We start from the raw sequence: 22,526 nt of genomic DNA on the forward strand, positions 1-22,526 counted from the left end.
AAGATAGGAATTGTTTGTAGGGTACTAAACCACCTCAAAGCTATTCTTTCTGTTTGTTTCATTCAAGAGTTCGTACTAAAATAACGCAAAGCTATTTTTTCCGTTCGATCTATCCTAGAGTTCGTACTAGAATAACACCAAAGCATATTCATATTCATAAGACTCAATCCACACAAAGAACTACAAGAGTGCCCCAAGATTTCTACTGGAGAAACAAGCACGAGAACATGCATCAACCCCTATGCATAGATTACCCCAATGCCACCGCAGGAATCCACAAGTTGAGTGCCAAAACATATATCAAGTGAATCAATACGATACCCCGTTGTCACCACAAGTATTCAATTGCAAGACATATATCAAGTGTTCTCAAATCCATAAAAGTATTCAATCTGATAACCACGAAATCTGAAATGGAAAAACTCAATTCATCACATCAAGATAGAGAGGGGGAAACACCATATGGTCCAACTATATTAACAAAGCCCGCGATACATCAAGATCGTGACATCTCAAGAACACGAGAGAGAGAGAGAGAGAGATTAAACACATAGCTACTAGTACAAACCCTCAGCCCCGAGGGTGGACTACTCCCTCATCGTGGTGGCCGCCGGGATGATGAAGATGGCCACCGGAGATGATTCCCCCCTCCGGCAGGGTGCCGGAACGGGTCTATATTGGTTTTCGGTGGCTACGGAGCCCTACGGCGGCGGAACTTCTGATCTAGGTTAACCCCGATGGGTTTCAGAATATTTGGGAAATTATAGTGCAAAGAAGGGCTGTGGGAGGCCACCGAGGTGGGCACAACCCACCAGGGCGCACCAGGGGGCCCTGGCACACCCTGGTGGGTTGTGCCCCCCTCGGGGCACCCCCAGGTGCAGCTCTGGCCCATTGGGTTCCTTCTGGTCCAAAAAAATCTCCAAAAAGTTTCACGGTGTTTGGACTCCATTTGATATTGATTTTCTGCGATGTAAAAAACAAGCAAAAAACAGCAACTGGCACTAGGCACTGGGTCAATAGGTTAGTCCCAAAAAATGATATAAATTTGCTATAAAATGATTGTAAAATATCTAAGAATGATAATATAACGGCACGAATACTTCATAAATTATAGATACGTTGGAGACGTATCAGCATCCCCAAGCTTAAGTCCTACTCGTCCTCGAGTAGGTAAATGATAAAAGAAATAATTTATGAAGTGTGAATGCTAGCAAAGTGCACAAGTTTGATCAATGATAATTTCAATCACTTTTCCTAGCATCATAACATCAATTCTTTCTTATGAAACTTCTCATGTTATAGTGGCAACCAATTCACATGTTAAGGTTCAAACAATGAATTCTCTTGAAACCTAACAACCTATGTTGTCAGTCACCAAGCAATTGCAATTCAACTTATTCAACAAAGTTTAAGTAAGAGCTCCACATACTCAACCATCATATAGTCTTTTATGATTGCTAACACTCACCTTGTACACATGAGCAAAACGTTTCAACCAGACACATAGAAAGATAGGGGCTTATTGTTTTGCCTCCCAACGTATTAACCTCAAGGGTGATGTCAACAATAATAACTCATGCCGCCCATATTCAACTGGACATATGTGCCTAGATCTTTCCTCACAACATGATGCTTGCCAAAAGAGAAAAATAAAAAGGAATAGATAGAAGAACTTTGACTCTTTGCATAAAAGTAAATACATAAAAGTAAAAGATAGGCCCTTCGCAGAGGGAAGCAGAGGTTGCCATGTGCTTATTTGTTTGTATGCTCAACACCTTAGTGCAAAAGAACATCACATTATATTGCCCCTTATGATAGCAACCTATATTATGCAGTCTTTCGCTTTTATTACTTTGCCATCACAAGTTCGTACAACGCTCGATTTTCTCTTACACTAAATGATCTCACACTTCTAGAAGCAATTTTATTGCCTTATTGCACCGATGACAACTTACTTGAAGGATCTTGCTCAATCCTTAGGGAGGTATGGTGGACTCTTGAAAATAAGAGTTGGGTTTAAGGGTTGTTGGAGGCACAAGTAGTATCTCTACTTGGTGCAGAATTTTTGGCTAGCAGAGATGGGGGGCAAGCACCCCATGTTGAAGGATCTATGACAATATAACTTCTATGTGAATATGAACAAACATAAACCATTACGTTGTCTTCCTTGTCCAACGTCAACAATTTTGGCATATAATATTTTGATTGGGGCTCACAATCACAAAACATTTCTATGATATTGTATTTATATGTGAAAGTTCTCTTCCTTATACTAATTATTCATGAATTGCTTGTATGACCAATATTGTGATTGTCAAGCCTCAAAAGATTTCACTTTCTAAACCCGATGTGAAGCTACCACTGGGCATGATATGATTTCAACTTCATGACATTCAATTTATTCAACAATTTACTCATAGGATATAAGTGAAGCACAAGAGTAAATGACATAGAAAAGAGCTTCGTTGACGGGATGTGAATGCCGCTTACTTAGCCTCTCTGGCAACTATTTGAGGGCTCTATTTTATTTAAAAACTTTCAGATCTAAGTAATTTATTAAAACAACAAGAAAAAAAAATAAAATGACATTCTAAGAATAGCACACATCATGTGAAGAAGCAAAAACTTAGGCTCAACCGATACTAACCGATAATTGTTGAAGAAGAAAGGTGGGATGCCTACCTGGGCATCTCCAAGCTTAGATGCTTGAGACTTCTTGAAATATTAACTTGGGATGCCTTGGGCATCCCCAAGCTTGAGATTTTGTGTCTCCTTAATTCTTCTCATATCACGGTTTTCCTAAATCTCAAAAGCTTCATCCACACAAAACTCAACAAGAACTCGTGAGATAAGTTAGCATAAACCAATGCAAAAACCTTATCATTCTCTACTGTAGCAAATCACTAAATTTATTATTTAACATTGCATACTAAAATCCTCTGCATATTTAATACTCTATCCTCAAATGGAATCATTAAACAAGCAAACATATGCAAACAATACAAACATAACAACAATCTGCCAAAACAGTACAGTTTGTAAAGAATCCAAGATTATCAATACTTACCTAACTCCAAAAATTATGAACATCTACCACACTGTATAAAAATTATCAGAGCTCATTTTGCAAAATGTTTCAACATTTTATCACATTCTGACTTTTCTAGGAAATTTTTCCAACAGCGATAAATTTTCTGTTTTCAAACAGCAACAAGTATACTTGCAAAATAAGCATGGCAAAGGCTATCAATGCCACTTTTATTGAAATAAAAGATGCAAAACTTTATTATGAATAACAGCAAGCAAATACTAACAAAATAAATTTACGCTCCAAGCAAAACACATATCATGTGACGAATGAAAACATAGCTCCAAGTGAGGTTACCTATGATGTTCGAGACGAAAGAGGGGATGCCTTCCGGGGTATCCCCAAGCTTAGTTGGTTGGATCTTCCTTGAATATTTCCTTGGGGGTGCCTTGGGAATCCCCAAGATTAGGTTCTTGTCACTCCTTATTCTCCTCATATCGATATCTCACCCAAAACTTGAAAACTTCAATCACACAAAACTTAACGAAACTTTGTAAGATAGGTTAGTATGATAAAGAGCAAACCATTCCACTTTTGGTACTGCCAAAGACAAGATTCATAATTGTTCTCACACAATTCTTACTTTAGCATATCATTTCTACATTTTATATTGAGAAATATAAGCCATATAAACAAGAAAACAAGCAAACTATGCATTGAAAATAGAATATGTCAAAAACAGAACAATCTGTAGTAATCTGCACTCAAACCATACTTCTGCCACTCCATAAATTCCAAAATTTAGGACCACGTGACCAATTTGTATATTAATCTTCTGCAAAAAGATTCAACTCAAATGCACTCTTCTATTAAAAACTAGAATTATTTTTGTGAGCTCAAAAGTTTCTCTTTTTTAGCAAGATCAAAGTAACTAACACCCAACAAGATCCCAAAGCATAGAAATTTTATTACTCCCGACATAAGAAAATTTATTCTCATCAATAGTGGTGGGCGAAAATTCAACACAATAACTATCATGTGATTCATAATTAAAATCATGATGACAAGTTTCATGGTTATCATTATTCTTTATGACATACATGTCATCACCATAATCATCATAGATAGGAGGCATGCTTTCATCATAATAAATTTTCTCATCAAAACTTGGGGAGCTAAAAATATCATACTCATGAAATATAACATCCCAAAGCTTATGGCTTTGCATATCATTAGCATCATGGATATTCAAAGAATACATACTAGCAACATTGCAATCATGCTCATCATTCAAATATTTTGTGCCAAACATTTTATTGACTTCTTCTTCTAACAATTGAGCACAATTTTTCGAACCATCATTTTCAAGAAAGATATTATAAAGATGATCAATAATATGATGCAACCTAAATTCCATTTTTCTGTAGTTTTCTTTTTATAAACCAAACTAGTAATAAAACAAGAAAGTAAAAGATTCAATTGCAAGATCTAAAGATATTCCTTCAAGCACTCACCTCCCTGGCAACAGCGCCAGAAAAGAGCTTGATGTCTACCACGCAACTTTATTCTTGTAGACGCGTGTTGGGCCTCCAAGCACAGAGTTCTGTAGGACAGTAGCAATTTTCCCTCAAGTGGATGACCTAAGGTTTATCAATCCGTGAGAGGTCTAGGATGAAGATGGTCTCTCTCAAACGACCTTGCAACCAAATAAAAGAAATCTCTTGTGTCCCAAACACACCCATACAATGGCAAATTGTGTAGGTGCACTAGTTCGGCGAAGATATGGTGAGAAAAGTGTAATATGGATGGTAGAAATGTATTTTTATAATCTGAATAGGTAAAAACAGCAAGGTAGCAAATAGTAAACGCTCACAAAAACGGTGTTGCAATGCTTAAAAACAAGGCCTAGATTCCGCACTTTCGCTAGTGCAATCTCTCAACAATGCTAACATAGTTGGATCATATGTTTATCCCTCAAAGTGTAACAAAGAATCACTCCTGAGTTCCTATTACCGGAGAACAAAAGATAGGAATTGTTTGTAGGGTACTAAACCACCTCAAAGCTATTCTTTCCATTTCATCTATTCAAGAGTTTGTACTAAAATAATGCAAAGCTATTTTTTCCGATCGATCTATCCTAGAGTTTGTACTAGAATAACACCAAAGCATATTCATATTCATAATACTCAATCCACACAAAGAACTACAAGAGTGCCCCAAGATTTCTACCGAAGAAACAAGGACAAGAACGTGCATCAACCCCTATGTATAGATTACCCCAATGTCACAGTGGGAATCCGCAAGTTGAGTGCCAAAACATATATCAAATGAATCAATATGATACCCCATTGTCACCACGAGTATTCAATTGCAAGACATATATGAAGTGTTCTCAAATCCATAAAAGTATTCAATCCGATAACCACGAAATCTCATAGGGAAAAACTTAATTCATCACAACAAGATAGAGAGGGGAAAACACCATATGATCCGACTATATTAACAACGCCCGCGATACATCAAGATCATGACATCTCAAGAACACATAGCTACTGGTACAAACCCTCAGCCCCGAGGGTGGACTACTCCCTCCTCATCATGGTGGCCGTCGGGATGATGAAGATGGCCACCGGAGATGATTCCCCACTCCGGCAGGGTGCCGAAACGGGTCTAGATTGGTTTTTGGTGGCTACGGAGCCCTACGGCGGCGGAACTTCTGATCTATGTTAACCCCTATGGGTTTTGGAATATTTGGGAATTTATAGTGTAGAGAAGGGGTGCGGGAGACCTCCGACATGGGCACAACCCACCTAGGCGCACCCTGGTGGGTTGTGCCCCCTCGGGGTACCCCCAGGTGCAGCTCTGGCCCATTGGGTTCCTTCTGGTCCAAAAAATATCTCCAAAAAGTTTCGCGGTGTTTGGAGTCCGTTTGATATTGATTTTCTGCGATGTAAAAAATAGCAACTAGCACTGGGCACTGGTCAATAGGTTAGTCCCAAAAAATGATATAAAGTTGCTATAAAATGATTGTAAAACACCAAAGAATGATAATATAACGGCATGAATACTTCATAAAGTATAGATACGTTGGAGACATATCAACTACTTGGCAATAGAAGACTTGGTAGTTTAATCATGTCCACCTTACTAACGAACTGGTTCACCGAAATGAGTTTCATACACTAGTACATGCTAAACCTTTTATTTGTCTGCTTGTTTCCTATTTTAGAATGTTGATAGAATATTGGGGAAGATTGCCTTATTAAGCAATGGTAAAGGAAGTAATGCAGATAAGGTTCAGGATAGTGAGACATCCTTGTTGGTATCCAACAAAGCTGATAAAACAGCTAAGGAAAACTATCTTGAAGACAGTGAGACAACCCCAAAGTCATGTCTTGGTTTAGTGATCGAGTTATTGGCCACTACCGCTAGCACAAGCTCTTCAAACTCACTGTCTGAATCAGTTCAGTTTCTTGAGTCTCAACTACAAGCTGAAAGACATCGATTAGTTGTGCTGCGACAAGAAGCCGAAGGACTGCGGAAGTCCCTGGAGCATTCAGATGCATACTTTCTGGTGCAACAGCAAGTGTTGGAAGATTTTAGCGCCAAACAGGACAAAGCTAATAAGCTTGCTAAGCTTATTGCCAGCATGGTGGATACCCAGGATAACGTTTCTCGAGCTTTTCTGAAGTTGTTTGAGTTATGGACTTGTTTTGCTGCCGCGTTTATTTGCACTGGTGGACAATTTAAATGGCCAGTGTATGTAATATTCTCCTTTGTTCCCTATATTTTCACCGGTGGCGAACTTTGATGGCCAGTGGATGTAATATGTGTAATAGCCGTAATAGCCTAGCGTTAGTTGCTTGCTTATTTATTTCCTTATTGTCTTGTTTAGTTGTTTGCTTGTAGTCACTGCAGTTCTTTTTCTGCGTTTTTCTAGTGGCCACAATAACTCACGGCCATACGATCCATAGGCCTTCTACGGGCCGTAGGATCCATGGGCCTTCTACGGGTCATAGGATCCATCGTCCTTCCACGGGCCGTCTAATCTATGGGCCTTCTACAGGCCATATAATCATTTCGCCAAACATGGGCCGTACTATTTGTGGACCGATAAAGGTCTGCAAAATGGGTCGTAAACGGGCTAGAGTGGGAATCGTATGTTTTATGGCCCGGCCATAACAGGCGGTTAATAGGTCATATTTGATGACGCTGTGAAAACAACCCAACGGGTTAACGGGCCACAAACAGGCCGATTGTAACCACTGGTTGGATTTGTCCCACAAGTGGAACAGGCCAGTAACGAACCATAAGTAACCGGATTCTGGAAATGAACCAGAGAATAAATGGGACCTTAGAAGGCCGAAAGTTAACATGGGCTGGAAGCAGTCGACGGAATATTGGGTCGTTAATGGGTATAAAGTGATACGCTGTTCATTATGGGCCAGTTTCATCTCGGGCCTTTAATGGGCCCAGAGTTACAAAGGGCCTACTACGGGCTGAAAGACGTCATGGGCCATACATGAGCCGGAAATTACAATGGGCTGGAATCATATTGGATGGCCCATATGACGCTACTGGGCCAAATTCGGGTAGGCCATAACGGGCCGTGAGTTAGCGGGTTGTAAATGGGCTATATGTGAGCAGGCCGTTAATAGGCTTTCCATGGGCTAGCCCGCTACCTTTTGACCAAGTCAAACGGGCTAGCCTTTTCATTGGAATGGGCCTCTGTTGAGTCGTGTCACGTGTCGACGTATCATAGGCTCCTTCGATCCAATGAGTGGATGACATCTGTCCCAACGGTGAGCCGACATGTGGTTCCTCTGGCCATTGAGAATTTTACACATGCAAAATCCCCATTGGTCCAGGCTGTCAACGGGTTATCGGATCCAAACCGGAACCCGATATCTTAACGGCGACCCGTTACGGTGGATGCCACGTGTCCGTTACCCTTGATGAAAGCAATTCTTTGACGTGCGATTTATTGTCATGGAAGTGGATACTTCCGTGATGATAATTTTGGTAATGTCATGGAACACTTCTATGACAACACAGGTATGACTATCTTGATTTTGTCATAAAATCGTCATGGATGTACATACATGACAAAAAACGTGACCTACTGTGACAAACACGTATCATCACGGAAGTGTATTTTTTTGTAGTGTATGAGGTTGTATAGTAAACTTGGGGAAATTAAATTCATGAGACTCATCATCAAAGCTAACACTCACAGATTGTTTATGACAATCTATAGTAGCATTGACAGTGTTCAAGAAAGGTCTACCAAAGATAATGGTACAAAAATCATCTTGCGGAGAACCAAGAACAAGAAAATCAGTAGGATATTTTATTTTCCCACACAAGACTCACTGGTACGCGTTGGTGCTATACAAATGATTTTTAACTCCTTTCCAAGACAGCGTTCGGAACCATCGCCAAGTGAGTGACTGCGATAGGGGGGTCCTTCCCACATGACCCAAAAACCATCGGGGATATGCCCTCCTGCCACACACGTTCGGCAAGAGGAGGTCGTGTGCGACCGGCGAGCGCTCAAATACGGTTATACGTACAATCTTTACCAAATAATAAAGAAAATTGGGTTTCTTTCGTCCGTCATGGCGTTTTTCAGAAAATTCCCTCTATTTCAAAGAATTCAACTCGTAGTCCTATTTTAAGTTAAAATGAATCGTTATTTTCGTATTTTACACAAAAGTCCCTGTCTTTTCTTGAAATCAACCCGCCGTCCGGATTTAAGTCACACCTGAACCATTATTTTACATTCTTCAAAAAACCCCTGATGTTTTAGATAATTCATCCGTGGATCATATTTAAGTCAAACAAATGCTTTTTAAAATCATTCATATCTGTTAAACCGTAACTCCGATTTGAACATGTTATATATGAAATTTGATTAGAAAAATATGTAGAATATGAATATGAGATTATTTTTACCTGTTAAGAATTTTTAAATATTATTTTGGAATATATTTGAGTCAAACAAAATGATTTTCTAAATTATCTGTATCTTCTAAACCATAACTTCGATTTTAACATATTATATATGAAATTTTATTAGAAAAATGTGTGGAATCTAAATATGATGTTAATTTTACCTGTTAAATATTTTTAAAATATTTTTATGGAAGCAAGCTTATAATTTATAGCGCAAGATTCATTTTTTTCATACCGACGGCGATCTGGATTGCAAATAAATACCCAACTATAACCATATACGGAAAAGAAAACATCAATAACTACACATGCATACCTCTGAAAAATGTCGCAGGGGAAAACAACAGATTTCTCATCGCGAGAGTGAGAGAAAGCGAGAGAGAGAGGGAGAGAGAGAGGGAGAGGGAGGAGAGAGGGAGAGAGAGACACCTTATGATTAACCATATTCAACACACATTTTTTGTTGTTTTGTGTGAACACCGAGGCCATCGCCGGCGGGGGTGAGAAGGAGGATAAGCGGCAACACAAATATGATGCCTCCCAAAAATAAAGGAGATGGACCTATTGTGGTCTTGAGTGATGGTTGTTGAGTTAAGAGCGTGTGTTATGTTTTCTCTCCCGTTGCAATGCACGGGCTCTTTTGCTAGTAGTGCTAAAAATACAATTATATAGGCGAAATCATTTCTGGTCGTAAGTACATCCCACACAGTCAGTCCTCGCTAAATGTTTCTGTTCATATGTACATCCCACACAGTCGCTCCAAGGAAAATGTTTCCCTTCGCAAGTACATCACACACAATTTTCCCCATTAAATCGTTTGTGATAGCGTTGCCGTTGCACACGATATTATCAATTTTATCATTTGCATTATTGAATGCATCCCACATGGTGCGTAGAAGAAACTGTGTGGTAAAGGTTGTCCATCACACACAGTTTTTATGAGGTAAACATTTACGCAAGGTGGACTAACGCAAATAGTTTTCAAGAGGATGTCATGTGTGATTGTGTGTGAAGTGGAGATTGATCGCACACGTAGTGGATCCTAGAAACGTGTCTGATCTCCACATCTATCGCAGACGTTTTGCTTTCGCAAACCGTGTGTAGTGTAATCCCTAATTAATCACTAATTTAAAAACCACATGTTTTGAATTTGAAAGTAGGCAATCACTTATTTCATATCCAACCATGTTTATTACAAATATAGGTTCAACCACGAATGCATAATTCGATGCATAGGTACATATACTAAAGAACTACAGAAGCACCAAGCAAAGAATGATGAACCACAGTTGTACTAAAGACTATAAAGAGAGAGGCGAAAGACATTCTGGTTGCTGGAGAAGGTGAAGCGGAATGGCCATATTGTGCCCTCCTCTATGTGTAATGCGCGCACGACTCTAGGCCAACCCCTTGCGATGGTTGCCCGTCCATCCTTCACTGTCTTCATCACGACTTCTCGATGCTCATTGTAGTCTGGATGAAATACTTTAACCTTCATTGGGTGTCCACCAGTCATGTACTTTGCGAGGTAATCTTGGGTGACTGCTTCGGGAACCACTGCGAACGAAAAATATTCAGACATTGTTGTCTAACAACTCATTATGGGCAGTAAAAAGAGAAGGTTGCAGAGTTTGTAGTTACCATCCTATAGCTCACCTTTGTGTTGGATAGAGCGTAAACAAATAATTTGCTTGCCACCATTCATATCGTTTTGCTAATAATCCTTACCAGTTTCCTCACTTGATGCTTGTTCATGAATATCTCATTGCCCCAAACGTAAAAAGGGTCGATGTGTGGACCCTTGCCAAGGGCATATGTACCTACAAGCAGCAAGTCAATATTAGAAGCTAACAAGTGTACAGGCCTGGATCTATATGCACTACATTATGGAACGACGGGGAGAGTACAAGCCAAGGGATGAAGCTAACCTCAGCGGAAAATGGTGGCCACTCCCATTGTTGTCCTGCATAAGTAGTGGAAAGGCATGATAAGTACATAAACCTTAACATCAAACAAATATAGCAAATGTAAACAACATCATCTCCAAATGATAGCTTGAATGTGTTGGTTTCAGCATGCTATTAAAACAAATATAAAATGGAAGGCAATGTTACAGACAGCAGGCTTAACAGCACATTCCCTGATAGCACACAGTTCCTCGGAGCGAACTATATGCCGTATATTGCACACACATTGATATGGCTACATGTTTTTGTTGTTCGCACATAGTTCTGTTGGATCAACCGTATGCCCAGTATCGCACACGTAACTAAAATATGAACCGTGTTTCATGTCTCCACCATCGCAAACATTTTGCATCTTTTTTACGGGTTTTTTACATCCGCGTTTGCGATTAATGCATCGCAGACGATTTCGTCAAAGGGTCGCTGATCGTAGTGTCGCATTAGCAGCATCCTGTAGTAGTGACTTCAACATCTCTAACAATCCCAAGTGGTGTGATGGCGTCTCTATTAGCAAGTTTAATAGTAACATCTATGTCTTCTATTTCAGCGGGTGCTATGTCATTCATAATTTCTTGGTATTAGGTAAAAGGAATAGCACTCACGCTAGCACCTAAATCACATAAACCATGTGTGACGACGCGAGACCGACGCTCCAGATGCCTTCCAGTTATTTCATTGTCGCCATGTGATTTATTTGTTTGTTCATTCATCATGGCATCATGCATACTGCATCATCCTGTGTTCATAAAACTTGCATCCGTCATAGTTGTCGCTTCTTCCTTGTCTTTGTTGACCTCCTCTCAGGTCAACCGGACCGCTCTCTTCTCTCTCTTCTCTAAGCCCATCAAACCCCCTTATCTCCATGGCCTTTCGTCAAGCCCCTGTCGTGTGCCCAGAACTGTCCCGAACCCAAACCGCTCAGTCGTGACCATTGGGTCTGGATCATCCCCAAACATCCCTAAAACAATTTTGGTTCTTTAATTGGACTCCCTAGCCTATTTATTCTCGACCGTCCGATTTAATCGGAGAGTCCAAATCTACCCCAAACCATCCCCTTTCCCTATATATAAGCTACCTCATTCCAAATCGGGTCAAACCCTAGATCCTAGCCCTCTTGTCCCATCCTTCCCGATCGCCGCCGCCACCCACTCACCATCTTCCTCGGGATCCATCCTGATCCGCCCACCTCCTCTCCCTTGAATTCCCCGTCGAGCCAACCGGCGCCCGCAGCCTTCTTGCCTTCAGCCACCCACCAACCAGAGCAGCCAACCCCGCTCCTCGTGCTCGAGGCCCCCCAAGCCGCTCCTCGCCGGCAACCAGCAGGACTATCGCGTCCCTCCTTCCTATCCTTCGCCTTTCCCCTATCTATCTCTCGCTCACACCATCTCTCTCCTTGTCTTTATCCCTACACGAGCTTCTCGCACCATGGCTGCAGCCCGAGTCCTCCTTCCTCGCTCGATCTGGACAAGGAGGGTCCCGAGCATCTCCACCGTCGCCTCCCCTGTGTTCCCCATCAAGCTCGTTGCCTTGCCTCATCCTTGCGCTGCCTCCAGGAACCACTTGAGGAAAGAGCCTCGCGCTCGTGTGCGAGCACGCACCTGAGCTTCTTCGCCCGTGCCTCGATCCCGCTGCCTCTCCCTCAATGGACGTCGTCGCCGCCGACCAGCACCCCCAGGCTGGCCTCGCCTCCCTTCTCCTCATGTCCCCTTCCTCCCTTGGTTCCTCTTCTCTTTCTCACTCTAGTATCTCCCGCCCTCTCTATTCTTCGCAGGAGAACGCAATGGAAGCTGCAAGGAGCTCAAGCCTGCCGTCGGCCGCCCGCGACCTCCTCCTCCCGAATCTACTCCGCCTCGCCGCCGTTCGAACCTCTTACAACCGCCGAACCTCATCCCGCCGATTTCCGCGGCCTACGCCTGTCCCGGACGCCGCTGCTATCTCCTGCATAAAGCCTAAACATGTGCCTCTGTTCGATCGAGAGGATCGATCTACCCCTCGTTCGGTTCATCACGTGTGGCCGCCTTGACCTCCCCTACTTCTGCATGGACCGGCCATCGCACGCTCTTGCCTCGCCAGCCGCGCCAAGTCCCTACGCTCGCGGTGCCATGCCTGCCTCGCCTCTGCCTCCTGTTCCTCTGCATCAAGCGATGCGGGTTCGTCCGTGTCGACCCGCTCCGATCCAACGCCCGCTACCGTTGGCCGAGGTCATGCCAGGCCAGATCTCGCCAGCGTCCATGCGTCCGTGGGCCACGACCAGCACAGCCGGCCCGCTTCCTCAGCTGCGCAGGCCCAAGTCGGCCTGCCAGATCTCTTCACCATCTGGGCTTGGCCCATGGGTGAGCTCCCTAGCGTCCCTCCATTTTTTCCTTACTGTTGGGCCAGCCTCCCAGATTTGGTCCGCGTCGTTTTTTTAGTTCTGGATGCTTTAGCTAAATTCCAGAGTTTACTGTTTTGCAGAAAAGTCCCTCATGTTCATGCATTTAATATCTCGCAAACCGTGCATCGGATTAAAATAATATATATATATATATATATATAATGCTTAGAATTTCATCTAGTTTCATAATATGCTGCTTTCATCCATGTTAAAAATGTTTAACTTGCTGTTTGCATTAATTTGCATAAATGACATGCTAAAATGATATATTTCATAATTAAATAACCATAGCTCCGAATTTAATAATATTTATATGTAAATGGGGTATAAAAATGCATAGTTTAACATGGTGGAATTACTTTGCATGGTTAACAACTCTAAAATTGTGTATAGGGTAGAACAGTACCAAATTCAAAATGTGCACATGGGGATTTTTCGGACTTGTTGTTTGTTGTTCTGGCCTCATTTAAACTCGCCTAGATGTGTAGTTTACATATGCTTCACCTCTTGCCATGTTTAACAACATTTAATATTGTTGGGTACATAAACGAGAGTGAACTAAATATTTGAATGTGGTGTCTCATCAATTTGAAACTCATTGCATATTGAGCGCCACTTAATTTGTAGTATTGTTTGTTGCACTTTTCCATGCCATGCCTCTTCAAACTGGATATGCATCATACTTGATTGTGCATCATGCCATGGTTATGATATATGTGTTTACCATGTTGTTTGCTTCTTTCCGGTTGTGGTTCTTGGCGATAGTTCCGGTTACGTTGCGATTGTGAGGATCCGTTCGGCTACGTTGGTTCGTCTTCTTCATGGAATCGGTCTTCTTCCTTGTGGGATTTCAGGCAAGATGACCGTCACCTTTGATCTCACTACTATCTTTGCTATGCTAGCTGTCTCGATGCTATCGCTATGTCGCACTACCTACCACTTGTTTATCAAGCCTCCCAAAATGCCATGAAAACCGTTGTTTGGTTATGTTACCACTTTGCTCAGGCCCTCTTATAACGATGCTAGTTGCAGGTGCAGTTGCAGGTTGTTCCATGTTGGGACATGGATATCATGGATATCATGGGATATCACAATATCTCTTATTTATTTAATGCACATATATACTTAGTAAAGGGCGGAAGGCTCGGCCTTTTGCCTGGTGTTTTGTTCCACTCTTGCCGCCCTAGTTTTCGTCATACCGGTGTTATTTTCCTTGATTTTGCATCCCTAACACGGTGAGGGTTTATGGGCCCCTCTTGACAGTTTGCTTTGAATAAAACTCTTCCAGCAAGGCACAACATTGGTTTTACCATTTGCCTAATAACAACTAAAACTTACATAGGGACTTGCCAGCCCTGAGGTCCCTTAATCAACCCCCGGGCCAGTGCTCCACATTAGTGTTGGTCCACCTACATCTGCTAGCCTACCACTAAAAGAGGTCACGCAACATAGTCAACTATGCCAGAGCCCATAATGGCTTGTGGCTGCACACGAAAGTTTCTAGCATGAATAATCTTATGACCCCTTTGAGCCTGGGTGGCGAACCATAGGATGATCACACGGGTACTCCGGGATATCCTAGGACAACACTGGATTCTCCAGGTGCCCGCAACCAATCACCCAGATGTGTATTTAACTAGTCACAATAAGTTAACCCTTAATTAAGAATATGACATTTGTCATGGATACACTTAAACCCAATCCACGTCTATGAGCATAGCATAGCAGTATAAGCATAACATAGAAGTAACTCCAAGGGTTTGATAATAAAAGGCAATAGGTTCTAACTCATCATCTACTTCCCAAAACCCCATGTTAAGAGATCCTACTCATGCAATATTTGATGGTTGGAACTAATGCATAAAAACCGGGTATGAAAAGTATGATCAAAGTGTTACTTGCCTTGCTGACGATCTGCAAACCCTAGAGACTCGTGTAGCACGCTTCACACTCTGGGAATTCTATCGCAAACAAACAATAGCATACATAAGCACTCTAGCATGGATGCAAGGGTAAAACTCCAATAAGAAAGTCCAAACTGAAAGTTCAACTGAAGAGCTTTGATTTGCAAAAAGAACCAAGTGAATCGGAGGTACGAAAGTCAAACTACGATCAAAAGAACTACGAATTCAAATCTGCTTGAAACCAAATTTTAAATTGTCAAAAACCATGTTCAAGTTAATTTACTGGAAAGAGGGCTTCGAGAAGAAGATTTTGGAGTTGGTTTCACTGGATTTGGACGAATGGTTTAATAGTTGCGAGGGTTTGAAGATCAGGGGCTGATCCACGATAAAAATAATCGCGGATAGGTCCCTAGATGAAAATAAAATAAAAAGAAAAGAGTACGACGTGGACGTCCGCTAACAGAGGCAATCGAATGCATTCGTTCGTTAAAACAAACTAACGAACGAACGTTCGTAAAATAACCCTAACCAAAGAAAACCGAGAAAAACCTGAGAAAACCTATCGGTTAAAAAAACCGGAGTAGATCTAGGGTTTTAAAAAACTGAACGGACCGAAACACAAACCGGCAGTGGCGACGAGTCAACAGAGACGGCAGGCGGCGGCTCCGGCAAGCGGGCGGCTCGGCGAGGCGGCGGAGTCGGTGCGGGGAGGCGGCAGCTGCGGCGCGCGGGCGGCGGCGAGCTCGGACTCCTTCGGGATTCCGGCGACGCCACGGCGTCACGCGGCGGGAAGGCGGCGGCGGCTAGGCTTCGGCCCGGCCCAAAACATTTAAAAAAATAAATTCTGCCGAAAGAAAAATCCTAAATAAAAAAACTCTAAAAATGTGAAAAACAATTTTCACCGTCTAAATAAAATATTTAGAACAAAGTGAACATTTTTCTGGCCAAAAAATGCAATTTTGAAAAATGCATATTTTCATAATTCAAATAAAATATCAATAAAATCCCCAATAAAATGTTCATTTGATTTTTAAATCTGTCCTCCAATATTTTTTTATTTTGGAGAAGTTATTTTATCTCCTCTCATTTATTTTGATATTGGAAATATTTCGGAGAGAAGAATATTAAAACCAAAATGATCCTCTTTTCAAATTGGAGAACAATTCAAATATGAAAATAGTAAAATCCCCAACTCTCTCTGTGGGTCCTTGAGTGAAGGAAATATGCCCTAGAGGCAATAATAAAGTTATTATTTATTTCCTTATATCATGATAAATGTTTATTATTCATGCTAGAATTGTATTAACCGGAAACATAATACATGTGTGAATACATAGACAAACAAAGAGTCACTAGTATGCCTCTACTTGACTAGCTCATTAATCAAAGATGGTTATGTTTCCAAACCATGAACAATGAGTTGTTATTGATTAACGGGATCACATCATTGAGTGAATGATCTGATTGACACGACCCATTCCATTAGCTTAGCACCCGATCGTTTAGTATGTTGCTATTGCTTTCTTCATGACTTATACATGTTCCTATGACTATGAGATTATGCAACTCCCGTTTGCCGGAGGAACACTTTGTGTGCTACCAAACATCACAACGTAACTGGGTGATTATAAAGGAGCTCTACAGGTGTCTCCAAAGGTAAATGTTGGGTTGGCGTATTTCGAGATTAGGATTTGTCACTCCAATTGTCGGAGAGGTATCTCTTGGCCCTCTCGGTAATGCACATCACTTAAAGCCTTGCAAGCATTGCAACTAATGAGTTAGTTGCGGGATGATGTATTACAGAACGAGTAAAGAGACTTGCCAGTAACGAGATTGAACTAGGTATTGGAATACCGACGATCGAATCTCGGGCAAGTAACATACCGATGACAAAGGGAACAACGTATGTTGTTATGCGGTCTGACCGATAAAGATCTTCGTAGAATATGTAGGAGCCAATATGGGCATCCAGGTCCCGCTATTGGTTATTGACTGGAGGCGTGTCTCGGTCATGTCTACATTGTTCTCGAACCCGTAGGGTCCGCACGCTTAAGGTTACGATGACAGTTATATTATGAGTTTATGCATTTTGATGTACCGAAGGTTGTTCGGAGTCCCGGATGTGATCACGGACATGACGAGGAGTCTCGAAATGGTCGACACATAAAGATTGATATATTGGAAGCCTATGTTTGGATATCGGAAGTGTTCCGGGTGAAATCGGGATGTTACCGGAGTACCGGGAGGTTACCGGAACCCCCCGGGAGCTAAATGGGCCATGATGGGCCTTAGTGGAAAAGAGAAGAGGCAGCCCTACATGGGCCGCGCGCCCCTCCCCTCCCTTGGTCCGAATAGGACAAGGAGAGGGGGCCGGCCCCTCTCTCTCTTTTCCCCCCTCCGCGAATCCTATTCCAACTAGGATTGGGGGGGAATCCTACTCCTAGAGGGAGTAGGACTCTCCTGGCGCGCCCTCCTTGGCCGGCCGCCTCCCCCCCCCTTTGGTCCTTTATATACTGAGGCAGAGGCACCCTAGAGACACACAAGTTGATCCACGTGATCTATTCCTTAGCCGTGTGCGGCGCCCCCAGCCACCATAGTCCTTGATAATATTGTAGCGGTGCTTAGGTGAAGCCCTGCAGCAGTAGTGCATCAAGATCGTCACCACGCCGTCGTGCTGACGGAACTCTTCCCCGACACTTTGCTGGATCGGAGTCCGGGGATCGTCATCGAGCTGAACGTGTGCTAAAACTCGGAGGTGCCGTAGTTTCGGTGCTTGATCGGTCGGGCCGTGAAGACGTACGACTACATCAACCAAACGCTTCCGTTGTCGATCTACAAGGTATGTAGATCACACTCTCCCCTCTCATTGCTATGCATCACCATGATCTTGCGTGTGCGTAGGAAATTTTTTGAAATTACTACATTCCCCAACAGTGGCATCCGAGCCTAGGTTTTATATGTTGATGTTATATGCACGAGTAGAACACAAGTGAGTTGTGGGCAATATAAGTCATACTGCTTACCAGCATGTCATACTTTGGTTCGGCGGTATTGTTGGATGAAGCAGCCCAGACCGACATTACGCGTACGCTTACGCGAGACCGGTTCTCCCGACGTGCTTTGCACAGAGGTGGCTTGTGGGTGACAGTTTCTCCAACTTTAGTTGAACCAAGTGTGGCTACGCCCGGTCCTTGCGAAGGTTAAAACAGCACCAACTTGACAAACTATCGTTGTGGTTTTGATGCGTAGGTAAGATTAGTTCTTGCTTAAGCCCGTAGCATCCACGTAAAACTTGCAACAACAAAGTAGAGGACGTCTAACTTGTTTTTGCAGGGCATGTTGTGATGTGATATGGTCAAGACATGATGCTGAATTTTATTGTATGAGATGATCATGTTTTGTAACCGAGTTATCGGCAACTGGCAGGAGCCATATGGTTGTCGCTTTATTGTATGCAATGCAATCGCGATGTAATGCTTTACTTTATCACTAAACGGTAGCGATAGTCGTGGAAGCACAAGCTTGGCGAGGCGACAACGATGCTACGATGGAGATCAAGGTGGCACGCCGGTGACGATGGTGATCACGACGGTGCTTCGGAGATGGAGATCACAAGCACAAGATGATGATGGCCATATCATATCACTTATATTGATTGCATGTGATGTTTATCTTTTATGCATCTTATCTTGCTTTGATTAACGGTAGCATTATAAGATGATCTCTCACTAATTATCAAGAAGTGTTCTCCCTGAGTATGCACCGTTGGGAAAGTTCTTCGTGCTGAGACACCACGTGATGATCGGGTGTGATAGGCTCTACGTTCAAATACAACGGGTGCAAAACAGTTGCACACGCGGAATACTCGGGTTATACTTGACGAGCCAAGCATATACAGATATGGCCTCGGAACATGGAGACCGAAAAGTCGAGCGTGAATCATATAGTAGATATGATCAACATAATGATGTTCACCAATGAAACTACTCCATCTCACGTGATGATCGGACATGGTTTAGTTGATTTGGATCACGTAATCACTTAGAGGATTAGAGGGATGTCTATCTAAGTGGGAGTTCTTTAGTAAATTAACTGAACTTAAATTTATCATGAAACTTATTACCTGATAAGTATCTTGCTTGTTCATGCTTATTTGTAGATAGATGGCTCGTGCTGTTGTTCCGTTGAATTTTAATGCGTTCCTTGAGAAAGCAAAGTTGAAAGATGATGGTAGCAATTACACGGACTGAGTCTGTAACTTAAGGATTATCCTCATTGCTGCACAGAAGAATTACGTCCTGGAAGCACCGCTGGGTGCCAGGCCTACTGCAGGAGCAACGCCGGATGTTATGAACGTCTGGCAGAGCAAAGCTGATGACTACTCGATAGTTCAGTGTGCCATGCTTTACGGCTTAGGATTGGGACTTCAACGACGTTTTGAACGTCATGGAGCATATGAGATGTTCCAGGAGTTGAAGTTAATAGTTCAAGCAAATGCCCGGATTGAGAGATATGAAGTCTCCAATAAGTTCTATAGCTGGAAGATGGAGGAGAATAGTTCTGTCAGTGAGCATATACTCAAAATGTCTGGGTATAATAATCACTTGATTCAATTGGGAGTTAATCTTCCAGATGATTGCGTCATTGACAGAATTCTCCAATCACTGCCACCAAGCTACAAGAGCTTCGTGATGAACTATAATATGCAAGGGATGAACAAGACTATTCCCGAGCTCTTCGCAATGCTAAAAGCTGCGGAGGTAGAAATCAAGAAGGAGCATCAAGTGTTGATGGTCAACAAGACCACTAGTTTCAAGAAAAAGGGCAAAGGGAAGAAGAAGGGGAACTTCAAAAAGAACGGCAAGCAAGTTGCTACTCAAGAGAAGAAACCCAAACCTGGACCTAAGCCTGAAACTGAGTGCTTCTATTGCAAGCAGACTGGTCACTGGAAGCGGAACTGCCCCAAGTATTTGGCGGATAAGAAGGATGGCAAGGTGAACAAAGGTATATGTGATATACATGTTATTGATGTGTACCTTACCAATGCTCGCAGTAGCACCTGGGTATTTGATACTGGTTCTGTTGCTAATATTTGCAACTCGAAACAGGGACTACGGATCAAGCGAGGATTGGCTAAGGACGAGGTGACGATGCGCGTGGGAAACGGTTCCAAAGTCGAAGATGTCGTAACAGACGCCTTGATCGGTCGGGCCATGAAGACGTACGACTACATCAACCAAACGCTTCCGTTGTTGATCTACAAGGTATGTAGATCACACTCTCCCCTCTCGTTGCTATGCATCACCATGATCTTGCGTGTGCGTAGGAATTTTTTTGAAATTACTACGTTCCCCAACATTGAGTTGCTTAGGATTTCTAGGATCCCAAACGAGCTGCGAATAAAATATGATATGCATATGATGACCTATGTATAACATTCCAAATTGAAAATTTGGGATGTTACAAACCTACCCCCTTAAGATAAATCTCGTCCTCGAGATTCGGGTTGGCTAGAAAATAGGTGTGGGTGGTCTTTCCGTAGATCTTCCTCTCGTTCCCAGGTGGCTTCCTCCTCGGTATGGTGGATCCACTGCACTTTGCAAAACTTGATAATGTTGTTGCGCATAACTCGGCTTGGAAACTCGAGAATCTTGACGGGTTTCTCCTTGTAGGTCAAATCACTATCCAACTGAATTTCTTCTAGGGGCATTGTATCTCTCAGAGGAATATCGGCCATCTCTGCATGGCACTTATTCAACTGGGAAACATGAAACACATCATGAACTCCTGACAATCCTTTGGGTAACTCCAACTTCTAGGCAACTTCTCCCATACGTTCCAAAACTCGGTATGGTCCTACAAATCTCGGGGTTAACTTTCCCTTAACCCCAAAACGTTTAACTCCTCGCAGAGGTCTCACACGAAGATATGCTCTGTCTCCGATTTCATAGACTACCTCCTTGCATTTTGAATCTACATAACTCTTCTGCCTGGATTGTGCTACCTTTAGTCTATCGCGAATCAACTTAACCTTCTCTCCGGATTCTTTGATCAAATCCAGTCCAAACAACTGACGGTCTCCAACTTCATCCCACATCAACGGTGTCCTGCACCTCCTTCCATACAAGGCTTCGAGAGGGGCCATCTTCAAACTGGCTTGATAGCTGTTGTTATATGAGAACTCCGCGTAAGGCAAATTATCATCCCAACTCGATCCATAATATAGCGCACAAGCTCTCAACATGTCCTCCAGAATCTGATTGACTCTCTCGGTCTGTCCATCTGTCTACGGATGAAAGGCTATACTGAACTCTAGCCTGGTACCCAAAGTCTGGTGCAGCTGATGCCAAAACATCAAAGTAAACTGTGTTCCTCGATTTGATACGATGGTCCTTGGAACTCCATGCAGACATACGATCTTGGTCATATATATCTTGGCCAACATCGCACCCGTATAGGTGGTTTTCACTGGGATAAAGTGAGCTACCTTTATCAAACGATCAACCACTACCCAGATTGAATCGTATCCCGATCGGGTCCTGGGTAATCCGGTGATGAAATCCATGCCAAGCTTGTCCTACTTCCATTCGGGTATCGACATAGGCTGCAGTAATCATGTTGGCTTCTGATGCTCTGCCTTCACTCTCTGACATACATCACATACGGCTACATACTCGGCAATATCCTTCTTCATTCCTGTCCACCAGAAATGATCCTTTAAATCCAAATACATCTTCGTGTTTCCGGGATGTATCGAGTATGGCGAGTCATAGGCCTTGTGAAGTATTAACTTCCTGATCTGCGCATTATTGGGTACATATACACGGTCCTCAAACCATAAGGTGTCGTGCTCATCCTCACGAAAACCTTTGGCTTTTCCTTCGCTCATCTTCTCCTTTATCTCGGCAATCTCTTTATCATCCTTTTGAGCTTCTCGAATCTTTCCCAATAAGGTTGACTGTACCTCCATTGCCGCGACAAAACCTCTAGGGACTATCTCCAAACGAAGCTCCCTGAGATCTTCGACTAACTCCTGTGGAAATCCCCCACTTACAAGGGTATTGGCATAACTCTTTCGGCTCAAGGCGTCTGTTACGACATTGGCCTTTCCTGGTTGGTAGTGTAGCTTGATATCCTAATCCTTTATGAGCTCCGACCATCTCCTTTGTCTGAGATTCAGCTCCTTCTGCATGAAAATGTACTTCAAACTCTTGTGATCCATGTACACATCACAATGGTTTCCAATAAGCAAATGTCTCTAGGTCTTGAGTGCATGAACTACAGCTACTAACTCCAAATTA

The sequence above is a fragment of the Triticum urartu genome, chromosome 6A, assembly GCF_056163025.1.
Source record: "Triticum urartu cultivar PI428250 chromosome 6A, HENAU_Tu73, whole genome shotgun sequence".
In the NCBI taxonomy this organism is placed as follows: Eukaryota; Viridiplantae; Streptophyta; class Magnoliopsida; order Poales; family Poaceae; genus Triticum; species Triticum urartu.